Source organism: Panthera tigris, chromosome C2 (genome assembly GCF_018350195.1).
Source record: "Panthera tigris isolate Pti1 chromosome C2, P.tigris_Pti1_mat1.1, whole genome shotgun sequence".
Lineage (NCBI taxonomy): Eukaryota > Metazoa > Chordata > Mammalia > Carnivora > Felidae > Panthera > Panthera tigris.
In genome coordinates this window covers 16,130,523-16,148,496 of record NC_056668.1, presented here as the reverse complement: position 1 = coordinate 16,148,496, position 17,974 = coordinate 16,130,523, and the positions used below count along the sequence as shown (strand labels likewise).

Below are 17,974 nucleotides of genomic sequence, written 5' to 3'. Positions count from 1 at the left end.
GACATGAGCCCACCACCGCAAGGTGTTCATCTTCGTGTTTTTGTCTGCCACAGCCTGTCTGCTTTCGGCCGTAATAAAAAATCTGGCAAAACGACTTTCATGTTTTACATATTTACAATTTACAATCCTGTCTACGACTGGGAAAAGCTGAGTTGTAAAAATCGTGTACCCTGAACTCCTGGTCACAATGAATGTTGATACATTGATTATGTTTCTAGCATGAACTGGAGAGGCAAAGAGCAATTTTGACCCAGCCTGTACGATGATACTGTTCAAAACCATGCCACGGTTTCATCAGCTCTGAGGCAGGGCTCCACCTGAATACCTCACCGAAGTAAGGCCCTGTCACCGGACGACACAAGCAGCCTATCCCCCTAAAGGTGATAACGTACACATCAGCACTGAGCAAAGACAGAGATTCTTCTGTGTAGCACCCCACACCAAAACATAATGGACCAAGCAACAGTCTTTTTATAGCTCACTGTCTCAGTCTGTTCAGACTGCCATAACAAAATTCCAGAGAACGGGGGGGGGGGGGGGGGGGGGGGGGGGGGGGGGTCGTATAAGTAACAATCATTTATTTCTCAGTTTTAGATGCTGGGAAGCCCAAGATCATGGTGCCGGCAGATCTGGTGCCTGGTGAGAGCCTGCTTCATGGTTCATAGATGGCCACCTTTTTGTTGTCACCTCAGAGGGCAGAAGGGGGAAGGCATCTCTCTGGAGCTTCTTTTATATGACCACCAATACCATTGATGAGGGTTCTGCCCTTAGGCCCTAATTACAAGGGGGTTAGGATTCACCCTGTGAACCTGAGGGAAACACAAACACTCAGACCACGGCACTCATGATTCTGCAGGTTACCGATCTAGGATAAGCTGGGTGGTTCTACCATGAGCTGAGCTCCCTCAGGCATATGGGGTGGGGGAGGGGGTGGCTACATGGCTCTGCTTCTAGAAGCGAGCCAGCTGTCAGCTGAGGTGCTTCATTCACTGCAGGACAGTCTGAACATGGTCTCATTGTCCTTGGCAAGGTTCCAGGAGAGGACAGAAATGCACAGGTCTTTTGAGACTGTCTTAGTTGTCTACTATTGTGTAACAGTTACCATGAACTTAACACAACAACCATTTATTAGCTCACTGTTCTATAAATCAGAAGTTCAGGTGCACCTGGGTGGCTCAGTATGATAAATGTCTTACTTTGGCTCAGATCATGATCTCATGGTTCATGAGTTTGAGCCCCATTTCAGGCTTTGCACTCGTGGAACAGAGCCTGCTTGAGACTCTCTCTCTCTCTCTCTCTCTCTCTCTCTCTCTCTCTCTCTCTCTGCCCCTTCCCCACTTGTGCACTCTCTGTCTCTCAAAATAAATAAATAAACTTAAAAAAAAGAAGAAGTTCATCAGAATATGACTGGCTTTTCTGTTCTGGGCATCACAAGGCAGAAAACAAGCTGGGTTAAGTTCTTGTCTGGAGACTTCTAGGGGGAACAAATCTGCTTCCAATCTTTCTTGGGGTTGGCAGAATTTAATTCTTTGTGGTTGTAGGACTGAGATCTTTGTTTCCCTGCTGGCTGGCAGTCACTCTCAGCAGTCAGAGGTCTCCCACACTCCTTATCATATGGCCCTCTCCAATCAGAAAGGGCACTTCAAATAGTTTTCAGGCTTCAGATCTCTGACTTTCTCAGAGATCTCAGAGATCTCTGACCTCTAGACCCAGATTCAACGGCTCATATGATTAGGTCAGGCCCACCTGGATACTCCCTTTGTCTTAAAGTCAACTGATTTGTAAAGTTAATTATATTTTCTGCAAAATCCCTTCTGCTAGAATGTAATCATAAGAGTGATAGCTCATCATAGTCACAGGTTCTGACTGAGTCAAGGCAAGGAGGGTCACTGTGGGTCACACAAGGGTGAAGGTCACTGTGGGTCATCTTGAAATTCTGCCTACCACAGAGGCCCATCAACCACTGGCTCATCATCACATCTACCACATTCTAGAGACCATAGCAGATCAGCCCACATGCAAACAGTGGGGAAACAGATGCTACCTTTTGATGGAAGAGTCACACTGAAAAGAAGCGTGGACACAAGGAGGGGGGAAGGATTGAGACCACCTTTTGCAATCTGCCACAGACAGCATGCGTGAGACTTCCTTACAAAGTCCAGTGGCAACACCCATAGTAACTCTTGCTGCAACAAGGTGGCCAGGAAGGCAAGCCCATGTCTACGTCCAAGGATGAGAACATGGATGGGCAGGCAGCAAATGTCGGGTGCACACTGTCCATGGAAGTAGAACCAGCCACCTTTATTTCCTGGCCTCCCCATTCCACAAAACCTAATCTATCTTTGCCTCCTGCTCTCTCATCGGTGCAATAAAACATCATGATGCTTCCACACCTCACTTCAGGAGGGGGGTAGGCGGACAGGGGACTTGCTTTTCCCAAACCAGAAACCTGAGTATGTTAATATCCTCTCTAGATACCCTGCTGACTGTGTTTGTTCCCAAAGAAAAGGATGAGAGGCAGGTGCAGAGGAAATAAAAGCCACAACCAGCCAGATGGGAAAGTCAAAACTGGCACTTTAGGTTTCCTTTCACTTACCGATTTTTCAAGATTCATCGAGTTTTAAGTCCTATCTTTATAGTAAGTCCTAGGAGCTCTCACCTCCCTTTATATATAAAACTGAGGAGTTGGAGAAGTTTAAAAGAGATTACCTATAAACTCAGATGCAGAAAGAGACAAGAGACTCAACTAATACAAAACTGTTGGGGTGGGGAGATTTTCTGTCCTCGGTGGAGTTTTATCTATTTGTTATTAAAAGTTTTTGAGACATTGGAGGCAGGGTCAGAGAAAACAAGATTTCAACTATCAGCCTCTTTTTTTTTTTTTTTTTTGGTAGTGTTGAAATGGCCTACCTGTGTTCAAATGGTTTTTCAGAGCTTAATTAGCTCATAGAATGTTGAGGAAGAAGAAAAAGAAGAAGAAGAAGGGGATGGGGAGGAGGAGGGGAAGAAGAAGAAGAAGAAGAAGAAGAAGAAGAAGAAGAAGAAGAGGAGGAGGAGAAGGGAGAAGGAAGAGAAGATAAAAGAAAGAAAAAAGAATTGAAAGAAAGAAAGGAAAGAGAGAAGGAAGAGAAAGAAAGAAAAGAAAAGAAAAGAAAAGAAAAGAAAAGAAAAGAAAAGAAAAGAAAAGAAAAGAAAAGAAAAAAGAAAGGAAGGAAGAAAAGAGAAAAGGGGAGAAAGAGAGAAGGGCTGCTGTATGATTTCTGGGCCACCTTGGAGGTGTGTACCAACTTTAGAATGAAAGCTTATAGGGAACATATATTTCTTTTAAGGACTCTCAACAGCTGTCAAGAATCATGCCTTTCCCTGAATACATCACGTCATTGCTCTCACATCTCAGCTAAATAGACTAAATGTACCAAACTGCATAATTTCACAAGTCAGGTCTGCCAAACTCACAAGTTTCCATTGCTGCTTGGAGTCCAGCCAGCATCCAAGGGCAAGAGGGAAGTGCAAAGTCAAGAATCACTTTCAGGGAGAAATACAGGCAAGAGAGGGTTGGAGGGAGGGAAGGAAACATTGAAAAGTGAATTGTACTGTGCTTTTATTTATTTGAAGATAGCACGGTTGGAGGATTTGCAGATTGTTTCTTAGCTTCTTCAGATGAGATGCAGATCACTGTTGTTGGTAGAGAGCTCTGAATAATAATGTCTGGGGGACAAACTCGAGCCCCTTTTCACATATTACTCCCCTTTGTCACTTTCCATTTATGTGTATGCTATTGAAGCGGCAACGGACATGTTTAACTTTCTTTTTTGAAAAACTATTAGCTCAGCTGGTGGTCTCTATTATTTCCACATTTAAGCAATAAAGCAGTGCCTCTTTTTAAAAATCTGACTCTCTTTTTCAGTTAAGTTCGGTGCCAGATCTCCCAAAAAGACAGCTGAAGTCTATTAAATATGTTGATCACTATTATTTGGAGAAGGTGTTGGCAATCTTTTGAGCAGGGTGCAATGCTGCTGATGCATTTTTCTGACAATCTACAGATGAGACAAGATAAAGGGGAGGGAATGCGAAGCTGGGTGTTGAGGTGGACCTGGGGAATGACTCTCCTAGACTTTCTTGCTTCTCCCTGACATCAATCAGAAAGCGGGGTAGCTCTTTAAAGTTTAAATGCCAGGAGGGACAGTTAACCCTGCCTGGTCTCTAACACTGGATCTGCCTTTCAGCAAACTGTCTGCAATATAGGAAACAATCACATGGAAAGAGCAGGAGCCTAAGCCTGGCTCATAGGGCTGTTATCCTGAATCACCACGCGCCTCTCTGGACAGTAGGGTCTCCAGCCTCGAAAATCATGCAGAGGTGGCCCCACTCCCCAATGTTCTTGTGGTTATAGCATTTCTTACTCCATAATAATAGACAAACTGATTCTCATATTTAAATGCATTCATTCTAGGGGTGCCTGGGGGGCTCAGTTGGCTCAGCATCTGACTCTTGGTTTAAGCTCAGGTCATGGTCTCATGGTTTGTGAGTTCAAGCCCCACATCAGGCTCTGCACGGACAGTGTAGAGATCCTCGCTCTCCCTCTCTCTCTGTCCCTCCCCTTCTCTCTCTCTCTCTCTCCCTCAAAAAATAAACTAAAAACATTTTTTAATAAAAAATAAAAATAAATGGATTCAATCTATAGAAACCAAATACAGCAGAGGCACTTTGGGGGCACTCGGATTTACCTAAGGAACAAAACAGGATTAATTCCCTCAGGGAACCTGCTCCCTAGTAATTTTAATGCATTTCACTTTCAATTTGTTTCTCCTGATGGAATTATAAGAAAATTATGGTCACCATTTTGATGGTATATAACCATTTTGAGATCATTACATACCTCCTGAAATATACTAACATAATGTTGTAAACCATGACTTAAAAATTAAAGTCCCTGCAATACTTCATGAATTTCCAGGTCCATAGTCTCTTGGGCTGCAAAACTGACCTTGAGAAACAAAGAAATGTACTGTCAACTCAAATGTGCTTGCTGAGAAATTTTTCTGTCAACATATTTCAAGTTTTTTACACATCCTCCAGACATCAATGTGTAAACTATTGTTCAATTTTTATCCATTATTCAAATAGGAAAACAAATATGTAAAAGTGTATCAAAAACTTTCTGGATTTTTGTGTGTGTGTAAGGGGAAAGAGCTGATGTACACTGAATACATTTTAATTTTGTTAATTTTAGTTTATTTTATTTTAAAGTTTATTTATGTATTCTGAAAGAGACAGAGACAGCATGAGTGTGGGAGGGGCAGAGAGAGAGGGAGAAAGAGAGAATCTCAAGGAGAGTCCACACCGTCAGCACGGAGCCTGACTGGGGTTCAAACTCATGAAACTGTGAGATCCTAACCTGAGCCAAAACCAAGAGTCAGACGCTCAACCAAGTCACCCAGGGGCCCCTAATTTTTTTTTTTATTTTAAGTTAAAAAATAAAAATAAAGGTTTTTCCTTCTTTTTCCTGAAGCTAATGTGTATTTAATAAAATACCAAAAACAAAAACAGAAAAAAAAGCCTAAATTAGATATTCACAGATATCCTCTTGAGAAATTACAAGAGAGCAGGAAGGTAAGTTAACATGCCATCTCTGACTCCATTCTGAAGACCTCAAAAGCTTCCTCCCTCTGAATTTTCTGTTGGTAAACCACAGCATTTTCCTATTTAGCACAAATAAAGAAAATGACTCCCTCTCTTTTTTGACTTTTTCACTGAGGATATGGGATTGGTTACTCAGCTTTCACACGGATGATTGGTGAAAATATTTCAAGCACAGCTAATTAAAAAAGACTTTCCTGAAATTACTATATTTGTATTTAACTTCATTAGAAAGAAAAAACAAATATAAAATGTTACAGATAAAAATAAATAGAATTACTCAGAACAGGAGGAAAGCATATTGAAAAAATGTTAGTACTGTCTGAATAAAATGGGAGCAAAGTTACCTTCTTCATAGCCTTCTTTTCTACACTTTGTTAGCTCGGAGAAAATCAAGTCTTCGATATGAAAAACAACTCTGTGGATAAAAATGTGATCTCTCACACAGTAGAACAGGGCATTATCTACATAGAACTTTCTGTGATGATGGAGATGTTCCAGATCTGTGCTGCCCCAATAAAGTGGCCAATCATAACACGTGGCTACTTACATTCAAATTAACCGAAATTCAATAAAATTAACAATTCAGCTCCTTGGTCACAGTAGCCACATTTTAAGTGCATAATAGCAACATGGGGCTAGTGACCACCATATTGGGCAGCACAGTTCTAGAACCTAAGAAAGATGTTTAGGTATGCAGTGAAAATACATATCCAAAGCTTGTCAAATAAGGATGGAAAAGGAAAATGTTTCCCAAAAATTATCCATGGAGCATGAGAAAATAAATCCACTTTGTATATTTTTTTCCCTCTTGCCATCACATTTCACCCAATAATTAAAACAACTTAGCAGTACTTTTCATCCCAAAGCCTTGAGCAAATTCTCAAGTCTTCCTCTGGAGAATTCTCTCGATGTGGCTTTATACAACCTGTCTACAGAAAGCACACTTCCCAAGTACCCAACGTATGTTTTTCATGTGAATTCACTTTTCTGGTTCTTTGAGTATAATTATAATGGAAATTCCCCCTACATAAAGCCTATCACTATCTTAGCAACCACACTTTCCAAGTCTGTTCCCACAAAGCAGATTTCTCTATTTAGTTTTGTCTATTTCTGCAACCCAGACAACGCAATAAGATTTCCAAACTGTCAAGAAAGATGAAAACAGACAAAGTCCCTGATTGTACAGGTAAGCCTCTGGAATGCCTTTCCTTCCCTGTGAGAACTGGCATAAAGCAGGAATTCCAATGACCCCAGGTCAACATTTGAAGGCTGGTTGGCCATATTTCTGCCTAGTTTTAGTCAATGGGTATCATACTACACATATAAATGACAGAGTTTACTCATCTATACAAAGTATAGATCTAATTGAATTTTATTGAATTTTATTCTAATAAAATTGAATTTTATTCTAATCTATACAAAGTATATCTGCACAGAATGTAGTTTGGGGGCTTTTGTGTGAAAGAAGAGATACCCTTAACCAGTCTCAGTTTCATATTCAAAGGCTTCACTCAGATGCTTAGGGTAGAATTAAGGTGAGGTCAGGAGCTATCCAAAGCATCCCTCCATCTCTACCCGCCCCAGAAGAAGTTTACCAGAGTGAATTCCTGGAAATTATTTGCTTTAGTCCTCTGGGATTTGCTCCAGTCTGGATAGGTGAGAAATAACCTAGCAGGTAAATTCCCTCAAGGGAATCTCTTCAAGAAGCAAAACAGTTTGGGGTCTCTCAGAGCTCAGGTCTGCCTAAGATTAGCTTTGAGGAGCTCATGTTTGTTGATGTTCACATTCATCACCATTATCTACATCTAAGCCATCTTCCACTAGAGACCAGACATTAGCAAATGACCTCAAGTGGACTGTATGTGGAATTAGCACCCATGGGACCTGATTGTTGATTAAATATATTAATAAATATATTGACTTCTTGAGAATTCAATGCATATGTTTAATGCATATCATTACAGCTAGGGTTCTGTCCATAAATGCGTAAATGTATATGTACATGATCTCTAATACAATTACTAATGTGATTTACTCCCTAAGCCGGTTGTTTGGTTAATAGGTACATGCTTTACCCCCAAGATACCTAAAGAGCATTTTCTCCATTACCTTCATACTTACTGAGCCAGTTCTGAGCACAATCCCAACCCCAAACTCTTATCCCTAAGACTGAACCCAACCCAGATGGATTCCATGGGAAGAAATAAGATTTAAAAAATGAGGGGTGCCTGGGTGGCTCAGTCAGTTAAACATTCAACTTTGGTTCAGGTCATGATCTCATGATTCACGGGTTCGAGCCCCACATCAGGCTCTGTGCTGACAGCTCAGAGCCTGGAGCCTGCTTTGGATTCTGCATCTCCCTCTCTCTGTCTCTCTCTCTCTGTCTCTCAAAAATAAGTAAACATTAAAAAAAATATTTTAAATTTAAAAAAATGTAAAAAAATTAAAAATGAGATATGCCCAGGTCAACATCATGATTAGCCTGATCTACAATATCAAGCTCAACAGTCAGTTCCGTACTCCACCCAACCCAACATTTTACCTCCAAAAAAGATGACATAAGGCCATAATTGAAATATGTGTGGAAAATAGCAACATTTAGAGGAGAAAAAAATGAGGGAAGGCAAAGTGTATAGATGAATTTAAACACTCCATACAAAGTCTTCCTCAGAGAGACAGCAGGCCCAGGTTTAAAGTAGATGTTGGCAAACACTGGTCCAGAGCCAAATCTGCCTGCCTGCTTTTGTAAATAAAGTTTTATTGGAACACAGCTATGCCCATTGGTATGTGTATTATCTGTGGCTGCTTCAGGATACAGCAACAGAGCATGATAGAGGCCATGTGGCCCAAAAAGCTGAAAATATTTACTATCTGGGCCTATAGAGAAAAAGTTTGCTGGCCCCAGGTTTAGAGTTTTAGATTTTACTGACAATGGTCCTTATTGGAGTTCCCTGAAGCAACTATTTTGAAAATGAATGTCGGCGGGGCACCTGGGTGGCTCAGTTGGTTAAGCATCCAACTTCAGCTCAGGTCATGATCTTGCCCCGAGTCAGGCTCTGTGCTGAGCTTAAGCATCCAACTTCAGCTCAGGTCATGATCTCGCACTGCATGAGTTCGAGCCCCGCGTCAGGCTCTGTGCTGACCGCTCAGAGCCTAGAGCCTGTTTCAGATTCTGTGTCTCCCTCTCTCTCTGACCCTCCCCCGTTCATGCTCTGTCTCTCTCCATCTCAAAAATAAATAAAAGTTAAAAAAAAAAAAAAAAGAAGAAGAAAATGAATGGGGGCAAACACTTCCATCCATTACAGAGTAGCATGTGAGCCACAGTCTAAAAAGCAGTTCTCAGTCTTATCACTCCATTGCTGTGAGTTCTGAGAATAACTATTACTTTAACATTTGGTAAACTTATCTTTAGGAACTTGAAAGAAGGCTGGGAACATCTCTGAAGTTTAATTTCAAAATATGTTCAAATCCAAGTTGGGGTTCTCCAAGTGGGTAGCAAGAATAAGAATGTATTTGCCTAGAGGCCTTTCAAGGGGATGTTGCTGATTGGTACTTGGTAAACCCAGGCCATGAAGAGAGCTTGAAAAACAGGCATAATTGCTTTTCCAAGTTTGCACCATAAATAATCATTTTTTTAAAAGGTTCCAGTAACTTACCCACTAGGAAAAAAGAAAAAGGGGAAAAAAAGAAAAAAACAAAAAAAGGAAAGCAGTAGTTTTGCTCTAAAATAAATCATGTTTGATGTCATGCTGCCATCTGCAGTATTTTGCTATTTTCACCCAAATACAGGGTTTTTAATGAGCGCTATCACCTGTGTCTGTGATATTGAGGAAGAAGAGCTATGCCAGTTAAACAGGAAGAGGACATTGTAGACCAAAATTTTATCTCTGGTCATGGGGTTCCTTCCTTCCCCCCCCATTCACCACCACCATTGTTAAGACTGTTCTGATTCCTGAGCATGCTTATGAACAGCAGCAATATTATAGATGAGAATGAATTCATGTGTCGTACCATCAGAAGTGCCATAAAACTGTTCAGAAATTCTGTAGGTAGTTCAGTGTCTGCTCACACACGCAAATGCGGTCACAATTTCTGAGTGTGCTGTGACAGTCAGTCCAAAACAGCCAATTAAAAAAAAAAAAAAAAAAACCTCTGGTAAATTTGGTGATTAAATAATCGAACGGGAGCACTGGTTCGGCAGCATATACTAAAACTGGAATGACGCAGAGAAGTTTAGCATGGTCCCTGTGCAAGGAGGAAGTGCAAATTCTTGAAGTGTTCCATATTAAAGAAAAATAATAATAACCTACACGGATGTGTTAGTTTTCTGGGGCTGCTGTAACAAAGGACCACAGACTGGGTGGCTTCAACAGCAGAGAATTATTATCTCACAGCTCTAGAGGCTCAGAAATCTAAGATCAAGGTATGCAGGGTTGATTGCTTTCAAGGACTCTCTTGGCTTCTCACTGTGTCCTCACAGGGTCTTCCCCCTCTATGTGTCTGGGCCCTAATTTCTTCTTGTAAGGACACCAGTCATTAGATTGGGGCCCACCCCAATCACCTTTTTCATCTGCAATTACTTCTTTAGAGACCCATCTCTAAATACAGTTCATTCTGAGAACTGGGGGGTTAGGACTACAACATAGGAAGGGGGCAAGGAGAGCAAAACTCAGCCCATAATGGAAATAAGTCAAATAAAGTACTTGCTTCTAATGTTTGAAACCAAAATGAATGGAATACAGAAAGATTAAGGCATTAGCATACCAAGAAAGAAAAACTAGTGGTGGGGAGGGAGGGAAGGAAGGAAGGAAGGAAGGAAGGAAGGAAGGAAGGAAGGAAGGAAGCCAAGGAAGGGAGGAAGGAAAGGGAAAGAAAAGTTTCATGAATGACTGGAGTCTAAATGGCCCAAACAAGAGATCTTGCTTAATTAAGGAATGCACCCCATCTATGCCTACCAGGAGCCCATCAATTCATGAATATCAGAATCTACGTTGAAGACTGGATGATCCCAACTCTTAAGGCCACTCACCTTTGCCTGTTACCCTCTGGATTATCCAATAGTGTCTTGAAACTGCATTGTCACCATAGCAACCAAATGTTCTATTGCTCTGAAGCTATCAAGAAACCATACAGCAGGCAGATCCCAGCAAAAATTGCCCCCAGAGGTGCCCTTTTAAATTTGCCCTAGAGATTTAATACAAATGGAACAAAACGGGGAAAAATGGATCAGCTATTCTCAAAAGGTGTTAATGGTTCACTGTTGAGCACTGTGGTCTGCAGTGTCTGTTGAAGGGTAGAACCCATGCTTTTCATGCCCTGGGAGTCACAGCAGACATCTCCCCCTGTGATGCTTCCAGTAAAGCAACGGCCTGATACTTCACTGGCTGCTCCCATGAAGGATGGCTGCACTTACCCCATTTCTTAAGAAATGGGACAAGAGCATGCATTTCTTATGATCCCTGTGAAGGGTGGGATGAGTGCCGGGTATTTTACATACAATCCCTTATTTGACAATCACATTTTCAATCTCTTCAACCACACAGTTGCATTTTACAGAGAGCTATTTTATAAATATTTATTTATTTATTTTTGACAGAGAGAGAAAGAGAGAGAACACAAACAGGGGAGGGGCAGAGAGACAAAGGGAGACAGAATCTGAAGCAGGCTCCAGGCTCTGACTGCCAGCACAGAGCCCGACGCAGGGCTCGAACTCACGAGCCGTGAGATATGACCTGAGCCGAAGTCAGACACTCAACCGACTGAGCCACCCAGGCGCCCTACAAAGACCTATTTTATACATAAATGGTTATAAAATATGCAAACAATATAAACCATATTTTGCAACTATTTTGTTTTTATGCTTTTGGAGAAAAACAACAGGCTGCAATTCAAAGAGTGAATTATGAACTGGAGAATTTTATGTTGTTTTCGTCTTGCAGTTTCGCAGCAACTGTGATATATTCTCACAGTGGGGATATTATATCTCAATTCACATGTTGCTTAGTTGTTTTTTTTTCACTCATAATTTTGAATCATAAAATACACAGAGTCAGAGACAATACAACTTTTAGATTCTCTTCTTCCCAAAACAATAACTGAAGTACCTAAAGCAGCCACTACTAACAAAAAAATTGTATTTTTCATTTACGGAAAAAGTGCAAATAACTGCTCCATATAAGCATAATTCCAATTACTGCTGCAAAGGAGAAACACCTGTGGTTGTAGCAGCTCCACTTAGCTTACAAGATGGAACCAGTCAGTGGAAGTATTTTATGGTGCAATAGTGCCATCTGGTGGTTTATATGAAGATTTCACATTTAGTTGCAGAGAGTGACTATCTGGATGTTTGACAATGTTCCTGGCCTCTTTTTATCCACTTTATTACTCTCCTGATCTCTATTAGATACAAAGAATCTAATCTGTACACACAGACATTGTAGACTCTATATGGTGTTTAAAGCTTATGAATGAGGTGGTTCCGGGAGTTCAAGCCTTAAACCTGAACAAGAGGGCGCTCCACTCTAGCCCATTTAGGGGGTTCCCCTTACTTCCCCTGGCTGTGCCTCTCCTTGCAGATCAGAGCCCTGGGGCCAAAGGACGTGCCTGCCCAAACCCAGCCCTTCTCTTACTGCTATAAACCCTCTATCTCACCTTCACCATCAGTTTCACTTCCTTGCATCCTATTAATGCACGAATGCTCTCATTTTGCCTCAGGTTTTAATGACAACAGCGGGCTTCCACTTCCCAGACATGATTTGCGTTAGAGCAGCTTCCCGAAATAACCTGACACATGCCTTCCCAGCAGTAATAATAATAAAGGGGAATTTAAGATACAAAAACAGGACGTGGGATAACTCTTCCCTCCCCTTCAAGTCTTCGTGTCCACAAAAACCCTCCACGTTTTCCAAACCTTAGACCTCTGCTGCCACTTCAGGACGCTTATCATAACAGCACATTCTGAACGGCTGTTTACTTCCTGCAAAATGTTACATAAAGTTTCAGTTATACAAGATGAGTAAGTTCTAGCCATCTGCTTTGTAACACCCTGCCTATGGCTAACAACACTGTATGGCACACTTAAAACTTAAGAGGGTAGATTTCATACTGTGTGTTCCTACAATAAATAAATAAAAGCTATTTGAGAGAGAGGGGGAGAGAGAGGGGAAGAGAATGGGAAGGAAGGAAGGAAGGAAGGAAGGAAGCAAGGAAGGAAGGAAGGGCAGGCAGACGGACAAGAGCACGCATTTAATATGATCCCTGCAAAGAGTGGGCCCGTGCCGGGTATTTTACATACAATCCCTTATTTGACAACCACCTTTTCAATCCCTTCAACCACACAGTTGCATTTTACAGAGAGCTATTTTATAAATGTTTATTTACTTTTGACAGAGAGAAAAAGAGAGAACACAAGAAGGGAAGGGGCAGAGAGAGGCAGGCAGGCAGGCTGGCTACCAGAGGAGGAGCCTGGTTGAATCTTGTAATAGAACCAGCTAAGAAAGAAGCGACTGGCATTTAGACCGTGGCATTTTACTAATCTTATAACACATTTTATTTGCTGCTCTATCGAATAATAGAATAAAATAGCTAACACTATATATATAATGTAGCTGTGATAAATAATAAAAGCATGAAAATGTCATGTTTTATACATATAACAAAACCGTGATATAAATGATGCAGACATATCCTATAGTAAGAAGGGATGGCACTTACATGGCTCACTATGTGGCAGGCAGGGTTCTGTGTATTTTATCACTGATACCATGTTTACACATTTCTTGTCTCGACAACCACATGATACTATCATTAGCTCTATTTTACAGGTAAGGAAACTGAGGCTGTAAGAAATTAACTTGTCTGAAGTTCCGCAGCAAGTGATAGCTGGGCTGGGATTTAAGCCCCATGTATCTGCCTTCAAGGTCAGCGTTCCTCACAACTGGATGAACCCCTGTCCTTTCAGGAAGCTGGACAATGACAAGAAAGCATGAGGCTGTGAAATAAGAAAACTCAGATGTGGCGTTGCCTGGCATTCCTTCACAAGTATCACTAGGTGCTGAGAATGCAGAGGGGAATGAGACAGGCAAGGGCCTTGATCACTACTGTGCAAGCTGGTAGGAAGGAGAACTTCCCCTGGTAAGAAGAGAACACAGAAGAGAGCTGTTTTTATTTTCAAAAGAAAAATATGTGTGATCTGTGTAGCTTATAAAATACGTAAGATATTGAGAGTCAAACTAAGGTGGTTAAGAGAGGAAGTAACCAAGAAGCTGGTTTATGTTGGATGGTCTGAAAAGGGGTGACAGATACTAAATGATACTAAATTTTCTGGAAAGAAATTTTTTTTTAACTATCGAACTGAAGTTCTATGGAGATAGAGAAAGTCCCAAAAATACATAAGAGCTGGTGCAGAAACCCCGAGGGAGGGAAGCATGTCGACAAGCTTCAAGAGCACAAATAGGGCCTGTTGCGGGAGTGAGGAAGAGGAGGGAGAAGGAGCAGGGCAGAGGTCTGAGAGCCTGGAAGGGCTGCACTGTGGAGGGCTTCATAAGCCAGGGCCATGGATGGGGATTTTGTAGTAGGTAGGGAGAGAAGGCTTTGGAAGGCTTTACACCTGTTAAAAAGATCACTCTGGCTGCTCTATGGAGAAAGGGTCTGAAGGAACAGAGAATGGAAGCAGATGTCCCAGATGGAAACGACTTGCAACAGGGCATCAGGTAAGCTGCACAGATGCTTTCCAGTAGTAGTAATGGGGGTGGACAGGTCTGTCCCTATGCTGTGGATGTTTGTGTTGTGAGCAGGGACTCTACAGGTCACGTGATTTCAACGTGGAAGGGGAGTGGAGAAAGACAAGTCGAAAATAATGCTCAGATATGGGGGGTTGCTATGGCCTGGGGGGGGGGGCAAAGTTTAAGGGTGAAGGGGAACAAATCTGGAGTTGTACTTCAAGATTTGTTGAACTTCCTGTACAACAGGAAGACTTGCGCTTCCTGTAAATCAGGAAACCCATTCTGTCTTTCTGATTGTGTGACTCCTCAAGCTAATGAACCTCACTGAGCCCCACTGTCCTCATCTCTAAAAATGCTGTAGCAGGGGCGCCTGGGTGGCTCAGTCGGTTGAGCGTCCGACTTCGGCTCAGGTCACGATCTCGCGGTCCGTGAGTTCGAGCCCCGCGTCGGGCTCTGGGCTGATGGCTCAGAGCCTGGAGCCTGCTTCCGATTCTGTGTCTCCCTCTCTCTCTGCCCCTCCCCCGTTCATGCTCTGTCTCTGTCTCAAAAATAAATAAATGTTAAAAAAAAATTAAAAAAAAAAAAAAATGCTGTAGCAGATCCTTTCTGGATAACTTCTCTACGTGGGATTTATTGCAGTTTGCAAAGAATGGCTTTAAAACCTTCCCACCTATGGGTAATGATGGAAATCCACATTAGCTTACTTGGGATGATCCTGTGTGGAAAAATGAATGAATGAATGAATGAATGAATGAATGAATGAATCACCGACCAACCAACCCACAGTGGGATTCAATCCTCAAAGTTAGTGTCCAGAAACAAAGATGAAGTTACCTTCTGGAGTCATAATACTCCTACCACATTACTGGTATAAAATGAATTTTCATGGTACGTATTCTGAAAACTTGGGAGGTAAAATTCCTCTACACAACAGAAATACCTGCTTGTGGATTTATACATACTTTCAATGAGTGTTGTATACTGACGTAAGTTCTTTTTGATTTAACAATGCCATTGTTCTTCACATCACTTTCCATCAAGTACTGGACCACCTGTACTCAATTCTTTTCCTTGGGTTATTTTTAGAGGGTCCTGTGAGGTTTGGAGATTATTGCTGGAATATCTGGGTTTCTTAAAGAAAATCCCGGAGAATCAAAATGGTTCTGGACTCAGCATATGTGAATTGAAAATAGAGAAGTGGAAAGAAATATTCCATCTTCTGGAAAAACAGGCACAGTTATCCATTATATGGAGCTAAGCTGAATTTAAAACTTGGTCCTTCTTTCCACTGTCAGAAAGAGACTGTAAGGGTGGGGTGGGAATATCCCTGCCCTGTTCCTTAGAACTTTTATAGATTTTTCCATTTTCTGATTTGCTTTCTCCAAATATTTGAAGGGCAGCTGAATTATTCATGTTACCAAAACCACTAAAAATCTATATTTGAACAAAATGATCGAGATTTTTGATAAATCCTGTTGTACAATAAACAGCATACACGTCGTCATCTACTTCTAAGATATTGGAGACTTAATACTTCAGATTCCTGATGCAGGGAGAATGAGCTCACCTATAGTGGAGTGTATGGAGTTCTACAGTGTTGCCTCTAGTGCCTAACATTGCTATTGTGAGCAATTCCAGCATCAGCCGAAAGACTGGGCTATCCACCCTTTAAGGGTCCTGGGAACCCTAAAACCCTATCAATCTATGCCTCCATCAGAAACAAGAACATAGTTTGTTTCTTGACAGCAAGGATAACGATCAATATCTTTATAATCATAATAGTGCATAATTAACTTGTGCCTTTTATGTGCCAAGCACTGTTTCATGCACATATTCTCATGAGAACTTATAAGGTAAATACAATTATTGTCCCATTTTTCCAGAGGAGAAAACTGAGGCACAAGAAGTTGAAATGACTTCCTCAAAGTCAGAAGGTCCCTGCCTCCAGAGTCCATTTTAAGATACTTGAGGACACAAACACATTTCTTGGCATAAAGGACACACAGCCAAAGCTCCACACAAAATTTTTAACAGCAATGTCACCTTTTAAAAATTTTAAGAGTTTAGAATACTAACTCCAAATGCTGATGGGGATGGCCGAGGAGCAGGAGCTCTCATTCCTTGCTGGTGGGAATACAAAAGGGCACAGCCACACTGGAAGAGAGTTTGGCGGTTTCTTACAAAACTAAACATACTCTTACCATATGATCCAGCTATCACGTTCCTTGGTATTTAGCCAAAGGAGTTGAAGAAGTATGTCCACTCAAAAACCCACACATAAGTGTTTATAGCAGCCTTATTCATAATTGCCAAAACTTAGAAGAAACCAAGATGTCCTTTAGTTGGTGAATGGATAAACTGTGGTATAGCCAGACAACGGATTATTATTCAGCATTAAAAAGAAATTAACTATCAGGCCATGAAAAGACACGGAAGAAATTTAAATGCACATTACTAAGTGGAAAAAAAAGGCCCACCTGAAAGGATATATACTATGCAATTCCAGCTCTACACGATATTCTGGAAAAGGCAAAACTACGAAACCAGGAAAAGATTAGTGGTTGTTATGGGTTGGGCTGGAGTGGGGAGGGATAAACAGGTGGAGCACAGAGGATTTCGAGGGCAGTGAAAATACTCTGTATAAAACCCTAATGATGGATGCATGTCATTATACATTTGTCCAAACCTAAAGAATATATAATACCAAGATAAAGTTTACCAAGGTAAACTATGGATTTGGTTGAAACACGTCAGTGTAAGTTAATCAGTTGTAACAAATAAACCACTCTAGTGAGGGATGTTGATAACGAAGGAGGCTATGCATGTGTGAGGTCAGAAGGTATATGGGAACTCTCTGTACCTCCCTATCAATTTTGCTATGAATCTAAAACTGCTCTAAAAACATGTTTTCTTCAGTTTGATTCCAATCAAGAGGTGTGAATGCCAATACTGTTAAGGACTTGGTAACCTTGAGCCTGATCTTCAGAGTATGACTCTCTAAGAAACAATCTTGCTATTAAAACATAGTCTTTGCTCACAGTACAACAAGGATGGTCATTTCAGAAGCGAGTAAGTATTCAGGGGATAGCTGAGATCGGATATGGCTCTCAGCCAATTTAACTGATCAGTCTACCAAGAAATTACAATGAGTATAACCAGAGATTGGGCATCTTTTACAAGAACCTTGGAGGTGTCTCAATAGCTCTGTAATGACATTCTCTTTCAAAAATTAGCATACTTTCTAAGAAGATAGCAAACTGTGTCTTTACACACCAAAACAACTGGCTGAGAAATAAATACGATTAGTTATTAAGTCACTCACTTTATTATTACTATTTTAACTAACCCGACTAAATGAATCATTGCTTTGCCAAGAAGCAGGCAATCAGTGATCACCTTGAAGACAGAAAGGATCAATGGGCAAGGAAATATTTCTGATATATGCAGTATACAAACTTACAGTGTTCAAAACCCAGTGAAGGAATGTATTAGTATATGAAGCAATACAAGCATATATCTATGTTAAATCAAGAAAAAGAAAAGCACATGGAAATCTTATTATAGAATGAGCTTTGAGAAAAAAGAAACATCTTCTGTAAGCATGGAAT

At 41.1% G+C, this 17,974-nt stretch overlaps 1 long non-coding RNA gene and 1 other non-coding gene across 2 annotated transcripts in view; one reads left to right on the top strand and one right to left on the bottom strand.

Moving 5' to 3' along the window:
• Positions 1–17,974, bottom strand: part of LOC107180835 — a 211,450-nt gene that overhangs the window by 72,247 nt on the left and 121,229 nt on the right. The gene's annotated exons all lie outside the window — the stretch shown is intronic.
• Positions 9,832–9,933, top strand: LOC122230817. The gene has a single exon (XR_006207902.1). It is a non-coding gene; the product is annotated as a U6 spliceosomal RNA (small nuclear RNA).